This window comes from Euprymna scolopes, chromosome 42 (genome assembly GCF_053919585.1).
Source record: "Euprymna scolopes isolate OS-2025 chromosome 42, ASM5391958v1, whole genome shotgun sequence".
NCBI classification, from domain to species: Eukaryota; Metazoa; Mollusca; class Cephalopoda; order Sepiida; family Sepiolidae; genus Euprymna; species Euprymna scolopes.
This window is the reverse complement of record NC_136523.1, coordinates 22,103,573-22,126,523: the sequence shown is the minus strand read 5'-3', so window position 1 is coordinate 22,126,523 and position 22,951 is coordinate 22,103,573.

Here is a 22,951-nt window from a genome sequence, read left to right as displayed (position 1 = left end):
TATATATATATATATATATATATATATATAACATGGTAATATATACAAGTATGAGAAAAATATGATTTCGTCATTTAGTAAGGATTTCCTTAACATTTCCTGGTTTTCAAAGATTTTCAATTTAACTTTAGGAAATGTTTTCTATTATGTAAAACGCAACTAATATATATATATATATATATATATATATATATATATATATATATATATATATATATATATAGAGAGAGAGAGAGAGAGAGAGAGAGAGAGAGATTCTTTGAAGTTAACGACCTTTCTCATAAATGTGACGACGCTATTTTGGGCGGACAGCGTTTTTCTGACCCGGTGATGACCAACTGAATAAGCCGATTAACGAAATGCCGACTAGCGTTTCTGATTGACTTAAGGCCATTCACACCGCACATGCGCGTCTTTTGTGCCTCTTAAACCCGATTAGTCTATCGCTATACATGCAAGCAAAAACGCACAAAGGCTCTTTGGAATCTTAGAGTTGGACAAGGTTAGAACCGAACGTGAAACCTATTACTATGTTCATATTTTTTTTCTTTTTCTCATCGGCATCCGTTGTCTTCGTCGTATTGGTATAAGAAATCGATCGCCTTCTACACCCGTCTCTACCTTGGACAGACTAGAATCATCAACAATTCTCTTCCTTGTGTAGCACTGTAATAATAATAATAAGACGAAAGTAGGGAGAACTTCGGTTCATCAGCGAATAAACAATTGTATCATTGAATTAAAACCTTGCCGAAGAAAACCGGGCCATTAACCCGACTTAAGCACGAGAAGCCGCGATCAAGGCCCTAATTATAGCAAAAGTCGATCCGCGATTTGGCACGTTTCGAGCTGTCCGCCAGCGTGGAACCCGTTGACTGAAACGCGAGCTTTTAATGAAGAAACGTCGGGAACATAATAAATACGTTTTTCTATCTGATAACAGAGCGCCGTCTTCTCGCTCATCTCCTACGGTCGGTGTTGTCAGATTTGATGCGTTTCTACCGTGACATCCGTGTTGAAGCTAGGTTGGAATACGGAGCTTAATTGGTTAATATCCTTAGCTTTGCGATAAAGAGGTCTTATAAAGACACCGGGGTATTCAATCGAAATACCGTAACATTTACGCAGTTAGTGCCTTATATATATATATATATATATATATATATATATATATATATATATATATATATATATATATATATATATATATATATATATATATAGTTGAGATGGTAATTAATAAAAACTGAAGAAAGTGCTCAATACTGTTGTAGAGCAAATATGCGTTTTACTTTTTATTACTGTATTTTTCTGTTAAGTTACATTATTGTTTCGGCTACACGGCCGTTTTTTTTGGCCGTCTGTAGCGTCCTCAGACTTTCCGAAACAATAATGTAACTTAACAGAAAGATACGGTAATAAAAATAAAACGCATATATATATATATATATATATATATATATATATATATATATATATGTGTGTGTATATATATATAGAGTTGAAATAAATATTGTATATATATATGTGTGTGTGTATATAGTGTTGAAATAAATATTGTATATATATGTGTGTGTGTGTATATATATAGTGTTGAAATAAATATTGTATGTATATATATATATGTGTGTGTGTGTGTGTGTATATATATATATAGTGTTGAAATAAATATTGTATATATATATATATATATATATATATATATATATATATATATATACAATATTTATTTATTATATCAACAGTATATATACATATTTCAAAGGTGTACCAGTGGTTTCATTGCGTTGAATCAATCATCAGAGGTTGGAAAGAGTCAGCGCAAATTCATCAGCGACTGTGCGCTGTTTCTTTTTTTTTTTTTTATTACATTTTCACCCCAAACAAGGCAAATTGCCACTTTGGTGTAGGGGGCTACTATCAGGGGCAACAACTACTGGGGTACTATGTAGGGATTTGGGCAGCAAGGTATCGGTTCACGTTACACTTGAACTTCTGCACGTCAGTACTGTTGGGGAAGCAGGGACCTGGAATGGAATTCCAGAGTCTAGCGGTTCTGGGGAAGAAACTATTGGAGTAAAAAGATCTTTTACATCTAGGGATCTCTACAGTGTGGGGGTGGGATTTAGCAGCCTGTCGGGTTTGTCGAGGGTGCACACGTCGTGGGGGCACAAGTGATTGCAGTTCGTCAGAGCATTCACCACTAAAATACTTGTAGAAAAGGCAGAGGGATGCAACATTTCGTCGATGGGACAGAGGCTGAAGCTTAGATGCCAGTTCAGGGCCTATCAGGTTTGCGACTCTCTTTTGAACCTTGTCAAGGAGCGAGAGACTAGTAGCAGATGCACCAGCCCAGATGTGGCAGCAATACTCCATACATGGGCGAATGGTGGCCTTATAGAGGTACAGGATACTTTCGGGTGTTAGTAGTTTTCTAGCACGGAAGAGAGAGCCCACCTTTCTTGCAGCGGCCCTGGCAATGTCTTCGATGTAATTGTTCCAACTCATGTTTCCTGTGAACATTAGGCCAAGGAGTTTGAAAGATGGACTCTCAGATAAAGAGTCGTTGGCCATTGCTATGGGTGGTAGAGAGGGTTTCTTGTAATTATTGAATGAAACTAGTTTAGTCTTGGCAGCATTGAACGCGACCAACCACTTTTGTCCCCATTCCACTACAGATTGGAGGTCTTCCTCTAGTGTTTCTGCCATTTCTTTAGAAATGTGTTCATTCGTCTTCCTGTCGTGCCTGCCATAGAGTGTAGTGTCATCAGCATATATACCCATCTCAGAGGCAATGTTGTTGGGGAGGTCATTTATGAATATCAGGAACAATAGAGGTCCAAGGATAGAACCCTGGGGCACCCCCGCATTTATATCATATTGTTTAGATGTACGACCGTCGAGGACAACCTAGATTTTTCTCTTATCTAAGAAGGATTTAATTATGTTAAGTATTCTACCAGTGATACCGTATGATCTGATTTTACTGAGGAGACCCTCATGCCATACCCTGTCAAAAGCCTTAGATATATCTAGAGCTACCGCTCTGCCCTCCCCCGGTTGTCCAGTGAATGGTATATACGTTCAGAGATCACAGTTAGGATGTCTGCTGTGGAACGGGCTTGTCTAAATCCATATTGTTTGTCAGTCAGTAGTTTAGCATCTGTAAGATGATGGACTAGAGCATGGTTAATTATGGTCTCAAATATTTTGGCAAAAAGTGGGAGGAGACTAATGGGGCGATAATTTGATGGGTCTGTCCTTTCGCCAGAATTCTTGAATACTGGTACAACAGAAGCAGTTTTCCAACAGACCGGAAAGCAAGCTTCATTAAGGCATTTGTTGTAGAGTTTGGAGAGAACTGAAGCCACTTCGGCTGAGCACTTTTTTAATAGCACAGCTGGGATAAGATCGGGTCCACATGCTTTTGAGGTATCAAGGTTTTTTATGATAGCATGCACCTGAGCAGGGGTGGTTTTCAGATCGTCTAGTGTGGCGTCTGTCCGCATAGGAAAGTCAGGTAGGGGGTGGTTGGAAGGGTCCAGTGTGGAGTTTGAGGCAAACCGACTGGCAAGCATGTTAGCCTTGTCGGTTGCCGAGGAGACAACCTCGTGATTGTTGGTTAGTGGGGGAATTGTTGAATGCCCATTATTTACTACACTGTTGTAGATTTTCCAGAAGTCTCGTGTTCCTAGTTTTTGTGCTTCGATGCGCTTTTTAGTGGTTTCCGTAAATTCTCTCTTAGCTGTCGCTATTTCTTTCTTAATGTTATTTCTAGCTTCTATATACTTCAGTCTGTTTGAACTGGACTTATGTCGGTTAAACCTACGGTATGCATGCTGCTTTTGAGCAATGGCAGTTGCACAAGTCGACGTAAACCATTGGGGAGAGTGGGGCTTACTATAAAATTTCCGCATGGGAACATGTGCTTCGATTGCAGTTTTGAACCAGTCAGTGGTCTCGTTTGCACATTGTTCAGCAGGGAGAGAGAAAATAATTTTCCATGGAGCATCTCTAATTAGTTCCCTGATGGCTTCCCAGTCAGCCTTATTATAATATCTCGTTGTTTTGAGCACTGGGTCTAGAGTTTAGGGCGATTTCAACCATTATCACTTCATGATCAGCGTTCCGGAGTGGGCTGTGGGCCTTCGTTATGCAGTCATCGGGAACTGTGGTCAAAAACAGATCTAGAAGTGATGCGTGTTGTTCTTCCTGGTCAGGGAAACCGGTTGGAAACGTAACAATTTGTGATAGGGAGTGAGATATAGCGAAGCTATGGGTTGTGCTGCCCGCTGCATCTGTGTGAGTAGAGAATCCAAGCCAGTTTTTGTGGTGGACATTAAAGTCACCAAACACATGTATTTGTGCGCTAGTGTCGAGGGTCAGTGCCGTGTCTATGCTGTCAGATACTTTGTTTATTATGGAGCAGTCCTGAGTCGAGGGAGAGCAGTAGAGAAAATAATAGTAGCTTTCCAACCTCTTAAATATTGTATCTTCAGCTCTCACATCCACAATCGAGCACTTTATTGGATTTTTTTCATTACCTCCTGACACGGTATATATATATATATATATATATATATATATATATATATATATATATATATATATATATATATATAATAAATATATATAAATAAATATATATATATACATATGTATATATATATATATATATATATATATATATATGTGTGTGTGTGTGTGTGTGTGTGTGTGTATGTGGGTGTGTGTACTTTGGCAGCAAATCATTATTTATGCATGTCTGATTAAACACTACAGAATAGTTTGGCAAGAGGTGGAACAGAGATTGAAGCTCGGACGAGCACTTGCAATGAAAATAACGATAGAGCAGAGACAGGCTCGCAGCATCTATTCTGTGGGAAAGTGGTTGCCCGTCAGTGCGGCTGTCACGGGTGCATAACGTCAAGAGGCATGTTTTCCCAGCATTTATAGCAAAAGGAAAAGACTATTGTTCCAAAAAAAAAAAGAAAAAAAAACGAAAAGAAAAAAAAGGAAACAACAACAAAAAACAGCATATACATGACTTCTGACATTCTCCCCCAACTCCAAAAAAAAAAAGTAACGTGCCGGAACGTATATCGACATAAAATCCATAAAATGTAAAAAAAAAAAAAAAAAAAAAAAAAAAAAATAAATAAAAATAAATAAATAATACAATAAATCAAAACGGATTATAATATATACAATGTCTGGCAGTTCGAAAGGGAATCACGGAGAGAATAACATCCAATAACAGCGAAAGGTTATTGAGAACACTAAAAATATGTAAGCATATGAAAGGTACGAATTTAGCTTGACACTATATCTGACGCCACTCAAAGACATACCATCCAAATATGTCGCGCCATATATATATATATATATATATATATATATATATATATATATATATATATATATATATATATATATATATATAATAAAATAAATATTTTCTTCACCATATTCCCTCTGCTTCACTTTTTTGTTATCAAGTAAGATCTTTGACTTACTTGTTGTTTCATCAAATACTTTTGTATGCAAAATCCGATCCCGCATTTTGCTAATTCCTACCCTCTGATGAGAAGGAAAGTATTTCTTCGAAACTCCGATGATTAAGGACTATCCACTTTTCTAATGTTTCCTTTTAAGATTAAATATGTTTTTAACTCTTTTTTAAAGTGTTTTTTTAACATGTTTTATTAACTGTTTGCTCGTATATATATATATATATATATATATATATATATATATATATATATATATATATATAACTACTTAAGTTACTCACATAAATTTAATATACGAAAGTATAGATTTATGCGTAAACTTTAAGTATTTACTTCAAAAGTGCTCAATACGTTGGTAGAGCTAGTTAGTAATTTATAAAATATATATGGCAATTAAGCTACACTAAATATTCCGTGTTCCATCCACTCTAGGACTCCTCAGGCTTATGCGCGAATTCTGTGGTTGTTTATCGAAGAGGAGCATATAAAAAAGATAAACAACCACAGAATACGCGCATAAGCCTAAGGAGTCCTAGAGTGGATGAAACGCGGAATATTCAGAGTAGCTTAATCGCCATATATATTTTATAAATTACTATGTATATATATATATATATATATATATATATATATATATATATATATATATATATATATATCACCAATGTATCAATTAAAATATTTATACATCAATAAATAATGATGCTAATATATATCTATATATCTATCTATTATTATATAATACTTTGCGTGTGTGTATGTGTAAGAGAGAGGAGAGAGAGAGCGTTTCCTATGGACACTGAATTGGCTGGACAATAATACAAGGTGAACTCCATTGACTGTTGCTTGGTTCTATTATATCATTTTCCATCATATATTTCATTTCCTTCCTCAAGTATTGAAGCTTGTTTGGATTTATCTAGTAATAAATGCTGTTTGATGGGCTTTTCATTCTACACAAATACATCATGTACTGCAACTGTTGCTTTTCTAGCATATCTTTTCTCTTTCTATATGATAAATGTTTAAATATTGGTTTCATTGTCTAAATGAGTTTTATTTTTATTAGTATCTGTAATATTTAATTATGGCTTCATTTTAGCTATGTCATTCATATCAATGTAAGGTTTTTAGCATATTAATGTGACAAATTCAGTGTTTCTTCCTCCGAACTGAAGTGTGTATGATATAATTTACCTCATTCATTTTCTTTTCTATTTCATATAGTCCAAAATTTCTTGCCTGTTAAGAATGACTCGGATTTGGCAAAACTACTAAAACTTTACCCCCCACATGAAAACTACGATGCTTACTAGTCATATCGTATTCAAATTTCATCTTAATTTGAGAGTTTGTTAAATTTTCTTGTTCCGTAACAAGTTGGTTTTGTAATTTTCCTGTGTCGTTTTTATTATGTAACTAGCTCTACCCGCCCAGCCACGCGTTGCCGTGCCTGAGTCTGTTTGACGCAAATATTATTTTTATGAGATTTTCACACAGATGTGCTTCATGCATCTGACAGTGTTGTTAGATAGGGTTTGTATTGGAATGTAATCGATAACTATCGATTATCTATAATCGATAAAAAAAACGATGAAAGAAGAAACAGGCGATTTTGATTCAAGTTAACACCTTATGCAACCTAATATCACAAGTGCATTTGAGAAGTTTCATTACCACACAAGCAGAAAGGACCGGCATATAAAATTAACAGTACTTTCTTTGATATGACAGTGGCGCGTTTGAAATGAATCTTTTCATTTAAAACTTAAATTTAACCCATTATCATCACACAAGCAGAAAGAACAAGCATATAAAATCAACAGTAGGTTCTTTGATATGACATGAACGCGTTCGTTTCTGTTTAGAACACAACTGAACCATGATACTTGACTTTTACATTTGAATATAAAATAATTTTATAAAATCAACAGTAGCAAAATCACTGCGGGGAGGCGTGTGAGGCTTTCTCTCGGAATGGGTCCCCAACAATAGAAGACAATCAATCGATTTGATTGAAGATAGGATATTTCACCGATTTCTATGAAAATAAAAATATGGGAGTGTTGACCATTACTCAATCCCGAGCAATGCCGGGTCCCTCTGCTAATATATATATTCGTAGTCATCGACATACAGTCCTGTTTCGTTGTATCACAACTCATCAGTGCCGCTAGACTAGCACCTCTTCCAAGCCAAGGATTGAACGTAGAACCGTCGTGTTGACAGTCGGCAGTTTTACTACTTGACCACGGAAGCGATACCCGCAAATAACCTCGCCGGATGTCTATTTTAAACAAACATCTGTTCACCACTTTTATAGTGCTCAAACCGCCCGTTTATAAACACACAAACAGCGAGCTTCGCAATTTTCAGCCAATTAAGTAGCGGGTGAGTTTATTTACGACAGTGCTCTATGTAAAGAGGGGATATATATATATATATATATATATATATATATATATATATATATATATATTATAGGGAAGGTGTAGGGTGAAATCCTTCGTATTTGAAGCGACAAACCGATCAAGACCGGAAGCCATGTCAATTAAGAACAGAACAGGAACAAAATAAATAAATAATGTAAACATATATATATATTTTTTACAAGGTGGTCACCGCTTATCAAGGCCCGGAAGCCACTCAGGGATAAGGCTTATTACATGTACAACACGTTAGTGTTAAGATTTAATTAAAGTGTCTATTTAAGGGGGCGGTTCATCAGGAATTTGTTTACGTTAGACTTGAAGACATCCAGGTTGTAGTCAGGTGGAAAAAAAGGCAGACGGAACAGAGTTCTACAGGCGTGCAGTTCTAAGAAAGAAGCTTTGTTCACGGAATCTACGTTTTGATTTTGGCACAGATAAAGAGTGGGGAAAAGTTTTGACAGTGGTTTCAGCTAGACGGTTGTTTTTCGTGAAAGATTGGCGAGGGGGGGACCAGAGATTTACTAAAATATATTAAATAAATGATTGAAAAATTGATATTAAAATAAAATATATAGAAATAGAGACAGAAAAGCTATAATTAAATAAAAGTGAAGATTGTTAGAGATAATGTGTGCGGTCCTTTTTTTCCTCAGAAAGATAAACAGAAAACAATATGGCGGACGAGATCCGAACATTATTTACCATTAACTGGTCCCCGTATTTTTTTCTTTGTAATCGAAAAAAAAAACTGTGCATATATATATATATATATATATATATATATATATATATATATATATATATATATATATATAGAATGTGTGTGTGTGTGTGTGTGTGTGTGTGTGTGTGCTGGTTAGTTGCACCCCAATGACCATAAATAGACCCAGAGCATGTTACGTGCAAGAAAATGTTTAAGGGTAGGCATACAACATATATTGAAAAACAAAAACAAAACAAAACAAAACAAAAAAACTAATAGGAGTTAAAGAAAAAAGAGAATTTATTTAACAGTAAGGCCGAAATAACCCACTCGTGCGTGACAGAATTCACCTTTGCTTAAGCTTACACATAAATTAGTTTCTTGTAGTTTTAGAAAGAGTTGTTTTATAGTTTTTAAATGTTCATCCCAGGTATTACTGTATGTAATTACATCATTGATGTAAACCTCACACCCACGAATATTTCGAAGTATAGAAGAAGGCATCATTTCCTGAAATGTTGGTACATGTCGGTACGGCATAACCTTGTATTGATATAGACCATCTGGAGTGAGGAATGCTGAGATTTCTTTCGCTTCGTTGGGTAAAGGTACTTGCCAGTAACCTTTCATCAGACCGAATTTGCTGAAATATTTTGACTTGCCGATGTTGTCAATGCAATCATCAATTCTAGGAATCGGAAAACAGTCAGTCTTTGTTATTTCATTAACTTTTCGAAAATCAATTACGAATCTATAAGTTCCATCGGGTTTTGGTGCAAGAATACAAGGTGAACTCCATTGACTGTTGCTTGGTTCTATTATATCATTTTCCATCATGTATTAAATTTCCTTCCTCAAGTATTGAAGCTTGTTTCGATTTATCTAGTAATAAATGCTGTTTGATGGGGTTTTCCTGTGTTGTTTTTATTATGTAACTAGCTTTATCCGCCCGGCCACGCGTTGCCGTGCTTGAGTCTGGTTGACACAAGTATTAGAGACACACGCACAAACACACTCACGTACACACACACACACACACACACACACACACACACACACACACACACACACACACACACACACACACACACACACACACACACACACGGAGGCACAACCCCCCCCCAAAAAAAAAAAACACAGACACGGGAAAAAACACATACGCACACACAAAAACCACGCACGCACACACAAAGAAACCACACACAAACACAGACATAAACGCAAACACACACGGAAGCACGCACCAAAAATACACACACGCACAAAAACAAACACGCATACAAAAAACACAAACACGCACGCACACACACACACACACATACACACACGGACGCACACGCAAACACGCAAACAAACATACGCACAGCACTGCGCACACACACATGCTAAAACACACACACGCACACACAAAAACACAAACAAACGCACACACGCACACACGCACACACGCAAAAACACGGATACACACATGCACACGCACAAACAAACTCACGTAGACACGGAAAAACACACACGCACACAAACTAAACACAAACACGCACACACACATGCGCAGAAACACACAGATATACACAACATACGCACAACCAAACTCATGCACATATGCAAAAAGTCACGCATACACACACGCACACACACGCACATACACGTACGCACACACACGCACATACACACGCACGCAGACACTTCGAAAATAATAAGAAGTAGACAGTTTAAAGGCTTTAAAATCACACACAAATATATTTTGATGTACACACAATGTTAATTTATGGTTATGATTAGATGTTGGAGTCAGCATTATAATTAACTGTGTAATAATAAAAAAAGAAAATAGCATTGTTGAGTTTCTGGTAAGGATAATCGATGTAAGAAAAGAAACAATGCTAACCGTAAATGCATTTATTCCAGGGATAGTATTTTTAAGGTGAATTCAAAGTAAATATATATGTATAAAAAAAAACGGAAAAGTGAACGAAAATAAAAACAAAAAACAAAAATTAGCATCGTTGACTGTATTTTAGGTAGAATCGAAGAAAAAAAAAACAAAACAATGCTAACCGTGAATGTTAATTATGTTTGTATTAGGGATGGTTTTTAAGAGGGTTAGTTTCGTGGTGACAATGTCTGTGTTGGTAACGTTGATTGTATTTTAGGTAGAATCGAAGAAAAAAAACAAACAAAACAATGCTAACCGTAAATGTTAATTATGTTTGTATTAGGGATGGTTTTTAAGAGGGTTAGTTTCGTGGTGACAATGTCTGCGTTGGTAACGTTGATTGTATTTTAGGTAGAATCGAAGAAAAAACAAACAAAAAACAATGCTAACCGTAAATGTTAATTATGTTTGTATTAGGGATGGTTTTTAAGAGGGTTAGTTTCGTGGTGACAATGTCTGTGTTGGTAACGGTAAGGGTATTAATACGTATAATTATGACTATGAACGTATTAATACGTATAATTATGATTATGAACGAGTAAGACTTTTTGTAGTTGGTTTCATATTTATAAATCGATTGCTTCGTGTAGAAAGAGACGCCATGTTTGTGAAGATCTGACGCCTTCGTTTTATGAATCAGTTGTTCATTCCCGAATAATGGATCTGTCAATTCTCAGCTAATGAGAAAAGCCGGAAATTTCGAAGGGAGAACTTATTATTTCGTAATCGGTAACGGGAAAGATAATGATATGTATATGAGTGTATGAACCAGTTACAAAGGGTGCCGGGGAAAATAGTTATAAGGTGTGCATATAGTTCCGGTGATGAGTGATAAGAGCAGTAAGGGGCCTGTAGATTTAGACGGGAAAATAGGAACTACCTCGTCAAAAAATAATGCGATTGTGATGATGTTGCTTCTAGGATCTAATGTAGGATTTTATTATAACGGCTAAATGTGTCCAAAATGTCATTCTAAAGTTACATAAGATTGTGGCGAATATTCTAGACATAATAAATTGGTATGTGGCATCTGTTGTGACAAACCTACGGTATTTTGGTCCAGAGGGGAATTTCTGCAATTATTTTATTATATAGTAGATTTAGTACTATCTAATTTTGTATCAATAGTATTAGTTTTTTCTAGATCATGTGATTAGAAGAGTTAGCTTAATTTTAACAAAGTCGCTGATTCTGAAGTATTTATGTTTTCTAAAATGTGTTTCTTTGCTTTGACTTTAGTAACTACACAGACTGGTTATAAGTTTTTATCTTCTTCATCACTTTCTTCACTTAATTCTAATTAATTAATCGTAATTATTGGTTCTGCTATTACTTTATCACATGCTAAATTGTTACCTAAGAGTAAGGAGACACCTTTTACTGGTAAAGTGGGTCGAACACCGACTTATGACGAAGTCACTTATGAACTTTGTTTTTTTTTATATAGATTTTATGAAGTGGTACTTTTATAACATTACACTCTATTTCCTGTAACAGATGACAAAATAGGCAAAGGGTGGAGGTAAACGAGTCAAGTGAAATAATACTCCCGGGCAACGTCAAGTAGATGCATCTTGTAGTAACACTAATATGAAATCAGTAAGAAGTCTTACCTCGGAACATACCAGATTAGGAGAAACAGATGTCTCATAGTGCACGAATATCGTGCTGGAAACATAACCGTAGCTTGTTGCTACTTCTAACACTATGTCTGTCATTGTCATAGAAATAAAGACTCCCGGGCAACGTCAAGTAGATGCATCCTGTAGTAACACTAATATGAAGCCAGTAACAAGTCTTACCTCGGAACATTCCAGATTAGGAATATCGTGCTGGGGACATAACCGCAGCTTGTTGCTACTTCTAATACCATATCTGTCACTGTCATAGAAGCGGACTAGTAAAGGCTTAGTTTTCAACACTGGTGATCGACCAAGTCTCGGATTACGCCCAATATCGCATCTTCTGTGGCTGTACACACTTCCTGTTAAAGATAGAAACTGATAATTAGAACAAAACCACAAAAAATGGACACCAGAAAGGAAATTTAAAACAGGATGAAAATAATATACAAACGTAAGAAAAACACCATTGATAATATATATTTCTGAATTTTTGAGATGAAGATTGGTTATTCGTATAATTTGGATTCATCGGACTACTGTGCTCATCTTGAGTGTGATTTTTACAACGTTTCTGTCGAACCTCCGACCTTCTTCAGGTGTATCTGGACGCAGTGGCTAGAGTATTTGAAAAAAAAAATATTGTAAAAGTGATATTCACTTGAAGGTTGAAGGTTCAATTCTCAGTTTGGGTGACCAAAAGATACAATAGCGAATTACTTATGACCTATATCCCGTAATAGCTGATGGAATCAAGCACGTTACCCCCATGAAGTAAATAAAGGGTTCCGTTTGAATATATATATATATATATATATATATATATATATATATATATATATATATATATATATATATATATATATATATATATATATATATATATATATATATATATATATATATATATATATATATATATATATATATATATATATATATATATATATATATATATATATATATATATATATATATTTTGTGTACAGAAATTATTAGTTAAGACAGATCATTGGTACCGTCGGTTTCAAGTCCGATAATAAGGCCCGTTTAAGGTATCCTTATCAAGCTCTCTTCAGCCAATATTCGTCTATCTTATAACCGGAAGTGTGAAGTATATATACCTCGCGAATTCACGTTTAAATCTCGTTTTGTTAAATCCCCCCCTTTTTTATCGGATGATGTAATACCTAATTTTAAACTTTGAATTATTTTAAATTTAAGATTTCGAAAAAAAATTTCCTTATATAAATCGATTTTAATTTTAACTCAATTTGAAACCGACGGTACCAATGATCTGTCTCAACTAAGAACTTTCTGGCTTGAAACCGACGGTACCAATGATCTGTCTCAACTAACAACTTTCTGTACACAAAATATAAATACGCTCTTACAATTTGGATTTTCCTTTTAATTGAGCACTCTGCTGGAATTAATTTTCAAAAAAAGAAAATAATCATATATATATATATATATATATATATATATATATATATATATATATATATATATACATAGCAAATTATAGTGATTCAATGAAATTAAAAAAAACTTTATTTAAATCAAGGATTTTTTATTTTTATTATTCCAAGTAAGACAAAGAATACTTTAGAAATTTTATCTCCTTATCCTATACGGTTTCGGTGCCTACCATCTCTTCAGAGGAGAATATATTAGCAAATACATGGTAGGCATCGAAACCCTATAGGATAAGGTAAAAAAATGTCTAAAGTATTCTTTGTCTTACTTGGAATTAAAAAAATCTTTGATTTAAATAAAGTTTTTTTTTTTTTTTTTAATTTCATTGAATCACTATAAATTGCTTTATTTGCTATATCCTGTATATTGAGCAATTCCTATTTAGATGGGATAATGCATAGAATATTACGACTAGTAATATTTTGTAAATCTTATAATCACAGGTTTCCATACCAGCTGATTGTTAGATAAACTTATTCAGAAGTGTGTATATATATATATATATATATATATATATATATATATATATATATATATATATATATATATATATAAAAGTGAACGTGTCTGTCTGTCTGTCTGTCTGTGTGTCTGTGTGTCTGTGTACATTTCCCTACGCAATAACTCTGTCAATTTTTAGTCTATAGACTCGAAATTTGAAATACCGGGTACTGAGATTTGGGAAAATCGATGTGACGGGTGTCAGCCAGAAATTACGACTAGTAATATTTTGTAAATCTTATAATCACAGGTTTCCATATCAGCTGATTGTTAGATAAACTTATTCAGAAGTGTGTATATATATATATATATATATATATATATATATATATATATATATATATATATATATATATATATATATACACTAGCATGGGTGCCCGGCGTTGCCCGGGTATTTGGAGGTGTATGTTGAGCAAAAAAAAAAAAAAAAAAAAAGCGGTCAATTTTTTTTAACTTTGACCCGTATTATGACCTCTTCACTTTATTGTTTTGGGCTCAAATCAAGTTATTAAGTCAGATCCATGTCCAAGGAACCTATATCTAAAATTTAAAGTGCGTAGACCCAAAATTGTCGGCGGATTTGGTAGAGTTCTCAAAGGTCAAATCGTTAAACTTTGACCCCTTAATCGCCACATTTCTGGCCAAAAACCGATCACATCGATTTTCCCAAATCTCTGGGTTGGAAACGTTTTTTTTTCTATATCTGATCTCGAGAGAGACAACTGAAAGAGAAGAATGTTTTCTAAATTACTTTGTAAGTGCATGAGGTTGTTTATCTCTTTTTCGTATTCTACATTCAGATATAATGTGATTATTCCTACCACAATATGCTTATGAAATTTTTGATTTTCTCAGAAATAGACGATTGAATACAGGGTGTCCAAAAAGTCACTAAAGGATTAAAAATCTTTGTCATGATTATTTTTTGTCTCTATTTCAGATATTTTACAGCTAATGAAAGTGCCCAATAATTTATATTGATTTATTTTAAATATTTTTTCCTTATTATTTTTTTCTTCATCTTACACACGTTTCACAACCCATAACGAAAACGTCTTTAGTTTATTTTTTGACTTGGTTTTATATTGTGAGTCTACCGGAAAACACTGGAAACTATTATAGTCGATTATTATTATAGATAAAAGTATTTTCTTAGATGGAAATATTTTCAGTTATGTGAAGTTAAAATATTTACATTTAATAGGAGGATGGACCTGTAAATTCACCCTCGTCCGTTAGTCCGTTCGTCTGTTCGCACTTTTCTCAATAACTACGCCTTTGAAATTTTCGACATTTTGCACAAACATTAAACATGATATAAGTAAAAAAGTAACAGAACGGATTTTTCTGAAAAACTCCGGTTGACCCCCCCCTAGGGGTGCCTTTCAGGTTAAAATGGCTAAAATTGACACTTTTGTGCTTATTAAAAAAAAATTGATGGCTTGGATTTTAATAAAACTTTCTGAAAATTAACTAACTGATTTCTATATAATTTTGTTTGTCTATACTTTGCGATAACTCTTGGGCGTGCACCCAGGGTTCTTTTAGGGCTAATAAAAACACTCCATTTTTGGGACTATTCTACCATATTTGTCCAAACTTTTCTGTGTATGTCTATTTATTAGCCGTTTTGCATGGTGTTGAACTCAAATTTAAATATGGTAAGGCCTTGAGGTCTTTTGAGGCTAAATTGTGGGTGGGGGTACAAATGATAGACTTAGTCATTTTTTTGCATGGTGCAGAACTCAAATTTACATATGTTAAGGCCTAAAACTGAACCGTTTGTTCATTTTCACCAGGATTGACGTCCACTGGAGACTTCTTGGGGGCTAAATGGGGGAGAGTAAATGCTGAACTTAGTCATTTTTTATGCCTCGTTCACTGTGAACACTTCACGGGGGACCATCCATGCTTCCCATGTTCCTTTTTCATTCTCCATAATTATATATATATATATATATATATATATATATATATATGTGTGTGTGTGTTAGTCATAGATGCAACAATACAAAATACTGCGTCGTGATACAAAAATATAAGTTAACATAAAATATTTTACTTATCTTTTTTTCGTTTGAAATGAATGCAGAAAATCATTTATCACAAAGAATACGGGAGCCACTAAAGTGGTATGAGAGGAACGGGTTCGTAGCATGCGGTTAAACATGGTATGAATGAGACCAGTTGTATTCATAGGACTGGTTGCTTCCACTTTGTTCTTAAATAGGGGTGATTTGTACCCCCACAACAAATATGCTTCAATATGATATTTTAATTCATGCAAATTCCGTATCAATTATTATAGAACCAATTCGCTATTGATTATTATATTGTACCCAATATGTTGTAGTTTCCCATACTCTGGCATGGCCCGGATTGTAAATACGCTTAAATATGATATTTTGATTGATGCAGATTTTGTATTTATGATAGAACAAATTCTCTATTGATTGTACCCAATATATAGGAGTGATGTTTGTAATTACTACTACATATTTATATATTAGTGATTTCAAAAGTTAAAAAAAAAAATAACTTGGATACTATCAGCTAGAATCAAAGCCAAAACATAGTTCACCAGGCTTATTCGTTTCCAGGCACTGCTAGTCTATGATAGGGTTAGGGTTAGGACTGGTTGATTCCACTTCGTTCTCAAATAGGAGTGATTTGTACCCCACAACAAAAATAAATAAAGAATGTTTATTATTTTAACAAAGTTATGTTTATACTGTTTATTTTTGAAAAAGAATTTCTGCTTATTTAAAACTGTTAACTTCTGAAATATCGATACTATTGTTTGCATATTGTTTGCATAGTAGCATAACGCTGATTAGAGGAATGTTGTTCCTTTTATGTGATGTATGGGGGTCGAGAGTATTTTGCCATTCAATCTTGCCTTGACCAATATTTATAAAAAATAGTTAGATGTTATTATGTGTTGACAGTTAAGTGTTTTATTCTTATTAAAACGGTTTCAACGATCAGGCCAGCTGATTTGAGTAATTTTTAAGTCTTTAAACTGCCAACTACAGATTATATAAAAGACATTAAATCGTAAATATTTGTTTTGTTTTTGTTTAAAAAACGATCCCAACTTGCAAAAAAAAAAAAAAAAAAAAATACAAATAAAATCGGTAAAATGCCGATGTAAAAAAAAGCAAAAAGGATTTACAGTTTTCTTTTTATTTTAAACGTGAAAAAAAATGTCGATTAAGAAAAAGCTTTTATGGCTTTTTAAAAAATTTCTTTACGCATGCGCTTTGTAAAGCCGATACCGGATACACGGTTTCAATGCACAAGCAAGATGATTTGACTTTAATAATATAATAGATAAGTAACCAGTAATAACATAGAGCTAATTATTAAACAAGGTTTTCATTAATGTGATATGTAAATTAGATAACTTATTTAATGTAGATATCGCTCGTTGAACTTTGTGTCACTTTCAGACATGATTAAAGGCTACTATCGCTCTTGGGATTGTACACAAACTGGTCAACTAGGAGATGGTCTGCAACAGAAAAATAGAAAACCGGTTTTCATCAAATGGAAATGGAATCATGTCGTCTTTTCTATGGCAAAAATCTTATCGACTAAGTTGCTTCATGGAGCTATGTGAAACTTCCTGCCGGTGCACCACGGGGAGTCCCCGACTTAAGCAGGCAATCAGTTTGATTTAAAAATGGGCGATTTCACTGATTTCGATGTGTTGAACATTCATTGATTTTTATTCAATCCTGGCAACATCGGGTCTCCCTGCTAGTTAATAAATGAATGGTTATTTTTATTTTGACGAAGTAAACGTTTCTTCTCAAATGAATTTAATTTTAAAATTCGGAAGCAAGATTGTTTTTAAATTTCAATCTTTGAAAAGAAATACAACATTTTTACTTTAGTTAATCTTTTTTTTTTTTTTTTCTAAAAAGTGTTTTATTTTATTTACAGTTTTGTTTTATGAACGCTTTCTGGTCTAAACATTTGCAATTTTATATAAAGGGTATTCAGAGATAAGGCAAGCTTTTTAATCGGTTTGGGTCGAAATTTTTTAGTTACCAATATATAAATGTATGTATGTATGTATGTATGTTTGCATGTGTGCCTAAAACTTTCGATAGAGGGGACAAATTTTTTCAAGATCAGTATCGTTTTGAAATTCGACCTTTCAGACGACAAATATCGAAAAATTGGCTGAAAACATTAATATCTTCACCTTTAACTGGACACTTTTCTACAGGGGGGCATCGCCTTTTTCGCTGATATTTTTGAAATTCATCCTCTCCTTTCTATTGTCTAGCCTTAATTAAAACTTACGTCACTTCCGGTTTGGCGGTGGTCGTAACGACAAAGACGTCAGGTTTTTTTCCCCTGTTCTTTTCATCCTTCGCGATACAGGTTCGAGCCTGCCTTTCTACTACCACTTTTTTTTAACACGCACATCCAAACACCCGGGCAACGCCAGGCTGAAATGTTAGTATATATATAAAACTGAACGTGTCTGTGTGTGTACATTTTCCAACGCAATAACTCTGTTAATTTTCAGTCCACAGACTCGAAATTTGATATACAGAGTATGAAGATTTAGGAAAACTTTGTAATCCGTTTTCGGCCAGAAATTTGGCTGTTAAGGGGTCAAAGTTCAACGATTTGACCTTGGGAACTCTATCAAACTCCTCCGCCAATTTTGTGTATAAACACTTGAAATTTAAGATATAGGTTCCTTGGACATGGATCTAACTTAATAACTTGATTTGAGCCTAAAACAATAAATGTTAAGGGGTTATAATAGGGGTCAAAGTTTAAAAAAAATTGACCGCTTTTTTGTTTTTGCTCAACATACACCTCCAAACACCCGGGCAACGTCGGGCTGAAATGCTAGTATAAAAATATAACAACATGTCTTTTTGGGTGATTGGTTGTTAGTATAACGCCGCAGGAACAAACAAAGAAAGGAAGGAAATAAATATCTGAATTGGTATTTTTTAAAGCGCAAATGAAATGCATTCATTCGTAGTTCTTTCAAAACAACACATTTTATTTTCTTGCTAAAGCTTTTCGCACACACGTGTGCTTTTTAAAAGTCTTTCTCCTCAACACCTCGCGCTTTCTCACTCTTATGTTTAGAAGTCCATCTTCTACGGAGCGCATTTTGGTTCTCGACCACGTGGTGTATTCTTCTCTCCTTTTTTCTTGTGATGCAAGCTCGGGCACACTTGTTAATTGTCATACATGCTTTAATGGCAGATCCCATAATCCCTACACCATTCGGATACCTATTTATTGAATTCTCTCCAAATGCTTGATATCATGTATTAGATATTGAGCATGGGTCCGGACACCATACTATAACATATACTATATGACATCTATTATATAATAGCCAAAATGTGTTTGTGTGTGTGCGTTTTTTTCGTATGTCTGTCAAAGGCTTTTTTTTCGGGGGGGGGGGAGGGCTCAGAGGGGTCACTGTTTCTTAGAACTTTTTATATACTCTCTAGATTATAATGTGTCCGATTTACAAAAGGGGGTCGTAAATATATTTTATTTGAGCAACTTTTACATGCTAAAAATTCCCAATATTCTGCCTTCACGCCTGTTTGTTCGTGATTTTTGTATAAAAAAGCAAAACTAACGACAGCGACGCCATTTTTCCGGCTTTGTGCTGGGGACGTCCAGAAAGCAATTAGCTTTGATCACTGTGTGGAAAACCCCTCATATCAGACAATTGCTATTCATTTGGCATCTGCCGCTACTGCTAATTTTTTTGTAAGCCAGCTATCCTTCGACTGCTGCTGATTTTCTCATACGCGCCCAAATGCGTTCTGTTGCATTATGAGGGAGATGCATGCACGGGATATTTCTCAGTCCCAAATCGTCAACCAACAAAAATATCATTTTCGGTTGTATCATATAATCATTTATAACCAATTGAGACGCTCCTTTTAATATTGTCACTGTAACTATACCTCAGGGCTTTTTTTAATTTGGCAATTGTGATTCAGTCGACTGAGTTAACTTCGAGTACACCTGCGTAACCTTTTGCCGAAAATGACCTTTCAAAAATTATACTTTTAACTTTTCTTTTTAACAATTGCAGGATTTGTTTTTATATGCAGGTGCCTGTAAGATGCATACTTTTTTTCATTGAAATAACCCTTTGGTACATTTGATAATTTTTTTTGTTACATAGGAATCACCGCTTATCAAGGCCTTAAGGCCACTCGAGGATAAGGGTTATAGAGTGTACAGCAGATACTATTTATGGGATACTATTTTAATCGTTAGTAATGGGAATTTGGTAAATTGAGTTACTAAAGGAGAACGGCTCATCAAGAATTTGTTTATGTTGGACTTGAAGACAACCAAGTTGTAGTCAGTTGGGAAGCAGGCAAATGGAAGAGAGTGCCTAAACCTAAACGTAGATTCTATGAACCAAGCTTCTTTCTTTGAACTGCATATCTGTGGAACTGTCTTCCGTTTGACTGCTTTCCAGCTGACTACAATTTGGCCGTCTTCAAGTCCAACGTAAACAAGTTTTTGATGAGCCGTTCCCCTTAATTAATCCAATTGACCAAATTTACACTTCTAACGATAACTAAGATATTGTCCTATTGACTATTGTATACTCTGTAACCATTATTCTCGAGTGGCCTCTGGGCCTTGATAAATGGTGATTCCTATGATGGTATTAACTTTGGCCGAAACTAAATCTCCAATCTAGAAATTTCTAGAAGATTACGCTGTGCATATAAATTTAACGGAAAAGTATATCCATTTCTACGCTTTCAGACTGTTCATTAAACTATCTTTACGACTAACCCTATATGCGTTAAACGCACTACTTGAAGTTGTTCATCTAAAAAATGCAAAGACTGGTTCTAGAACTTTTTTTTGATACCGTTTCCTATGCAACATCTTGAAGAAAGTAACGCAAAACGGGAATAAATGAAGCGAACGTAAGAATATATGTGAATGAAATATTGCGAATTAATATGGCGACCGGCCTTCCGTGGAAAATTCAAAATGGTGGACGCATACAATGTCGCAGATGTTGCCAAATTAATCTCTGCAGTTTTCGGTCGGAATTCATAGAATGGAAGAAACGGAAGCAGAGTTTTGGTTTCGTCCGCAATCTTGTAAAAATAACACTCGAGATGAGAACAGTAGTCCAAAGAATCCGAGTTCATTGTATTTAAATTAATTGGATGTGACGGTGGCTTCGTGGTAAACGACAAGGACTGACAAATTCAAATTTAGTTCGTTACTCAGAAATACATTCACTTAAGGATGTTGGTAATATTCACACGGTCCTCCTGTGATCCCACGTGGCCCCACCGAGAGACCGCCGACTCCAAACGTTGTGTGTACCGAAGATTTTTCGTTCATTTTCTTATATTCTTATGGCTGCATCACCATTTTCATACTGGTGACCACCGATGGGGACGCGCACAGGTCCACAAGTAGAAAATAAAACACAACAGAAGAAATACACAGACGCTGATGCTTCACGTATATGTCGGTTGGAATGTGAGAATGTGTGGAACTGCCCTCTACACGCCGAGGTCCACATGTATATCTACTGTCGAGGCCGTTTCTGTTGGTTCTTTGATGAATTCATCTCTATCTGTTCAAAGGCTCTCGATGTGGTCCAAACCATGATCCGACTTCAGTGGCGTTCAAACTCCAACTGTCAATAACTAACTAAACCTCAGACTGGCACCTTTGGCACTTGTTATTCCTATAGTTCAATCCTTAGTCCATTGTTCAGTCTTTTTCTTATGGCCATTCATTACACCCTAATTTAAACCTTCCTCTTATTTCTCTTTGCGTTAAGAACAAATTCCTATCCATTTTCTATTGATAAGTTCTTTTATTACTCGCTAAACCCACTTCCTTTTCTTTTGTCATTCTTTGCTCTTTTCCTACCTTTGTTTTTCTCTTACGTCGCCACCACTAAATAACCTCAGTGACACTCCTCGTAAGTTCCCAATTTCTTTCTAGAAATAATTATAGCTAGAAAGATACCGAGGAAACGAATGCCAACAATAATCCTCTGATTCATACGAAATAAATGAATGCTGCTCCTCCTCCTCCTCCTCCTCCTCCTCCTCCTCCTCCACAACAACAACAACAACAACAACAACAACAACAACAACAACAGTAGCAGCAAAAATAACGCCAAAAATAGGCAGGTGACGGTGGTTAAATAGTTAACGACACGGACTGACAACATCGGTGCGTTAAGTTCGAATTCAGTTCGTTCCACAGAGAGCTTTTCACTTAGGAATGTTGTCCACACTGTCTTTCTAGAAAGAATTCTAACTCGAAAGATATCGAGGGAACGAATGGTAGCAATGATCATTTGAATCCTTCTCGTGATCCTCATTAACAACAACAACAACAACAACAACAGCTTCGCCTCTTCTTTCTACAACACGTCAACAATGACTGCCATCATAATCACTCTCGCCACAACAACTACAGCAGCTTCTTTCTAACAAACAAATTAAGCACAGCTCGAACAGACAATCATCATCATCATCATCATCATCATCATCATCATCATCATCATCATCATCATCATCATCATCATCATCAAAATTTGTGTTACATGAGACGGAGGCTGACCTCAGTAATTAAAAGATAATAGATATTCAATTTAGGAACGCAGTCGATTGTTCATTCTTTTAGAAATATCTGGATATTAAATATGTCAGTTAAAAGATAGACAATCACTGCATTCCTAAATTAAATATCTA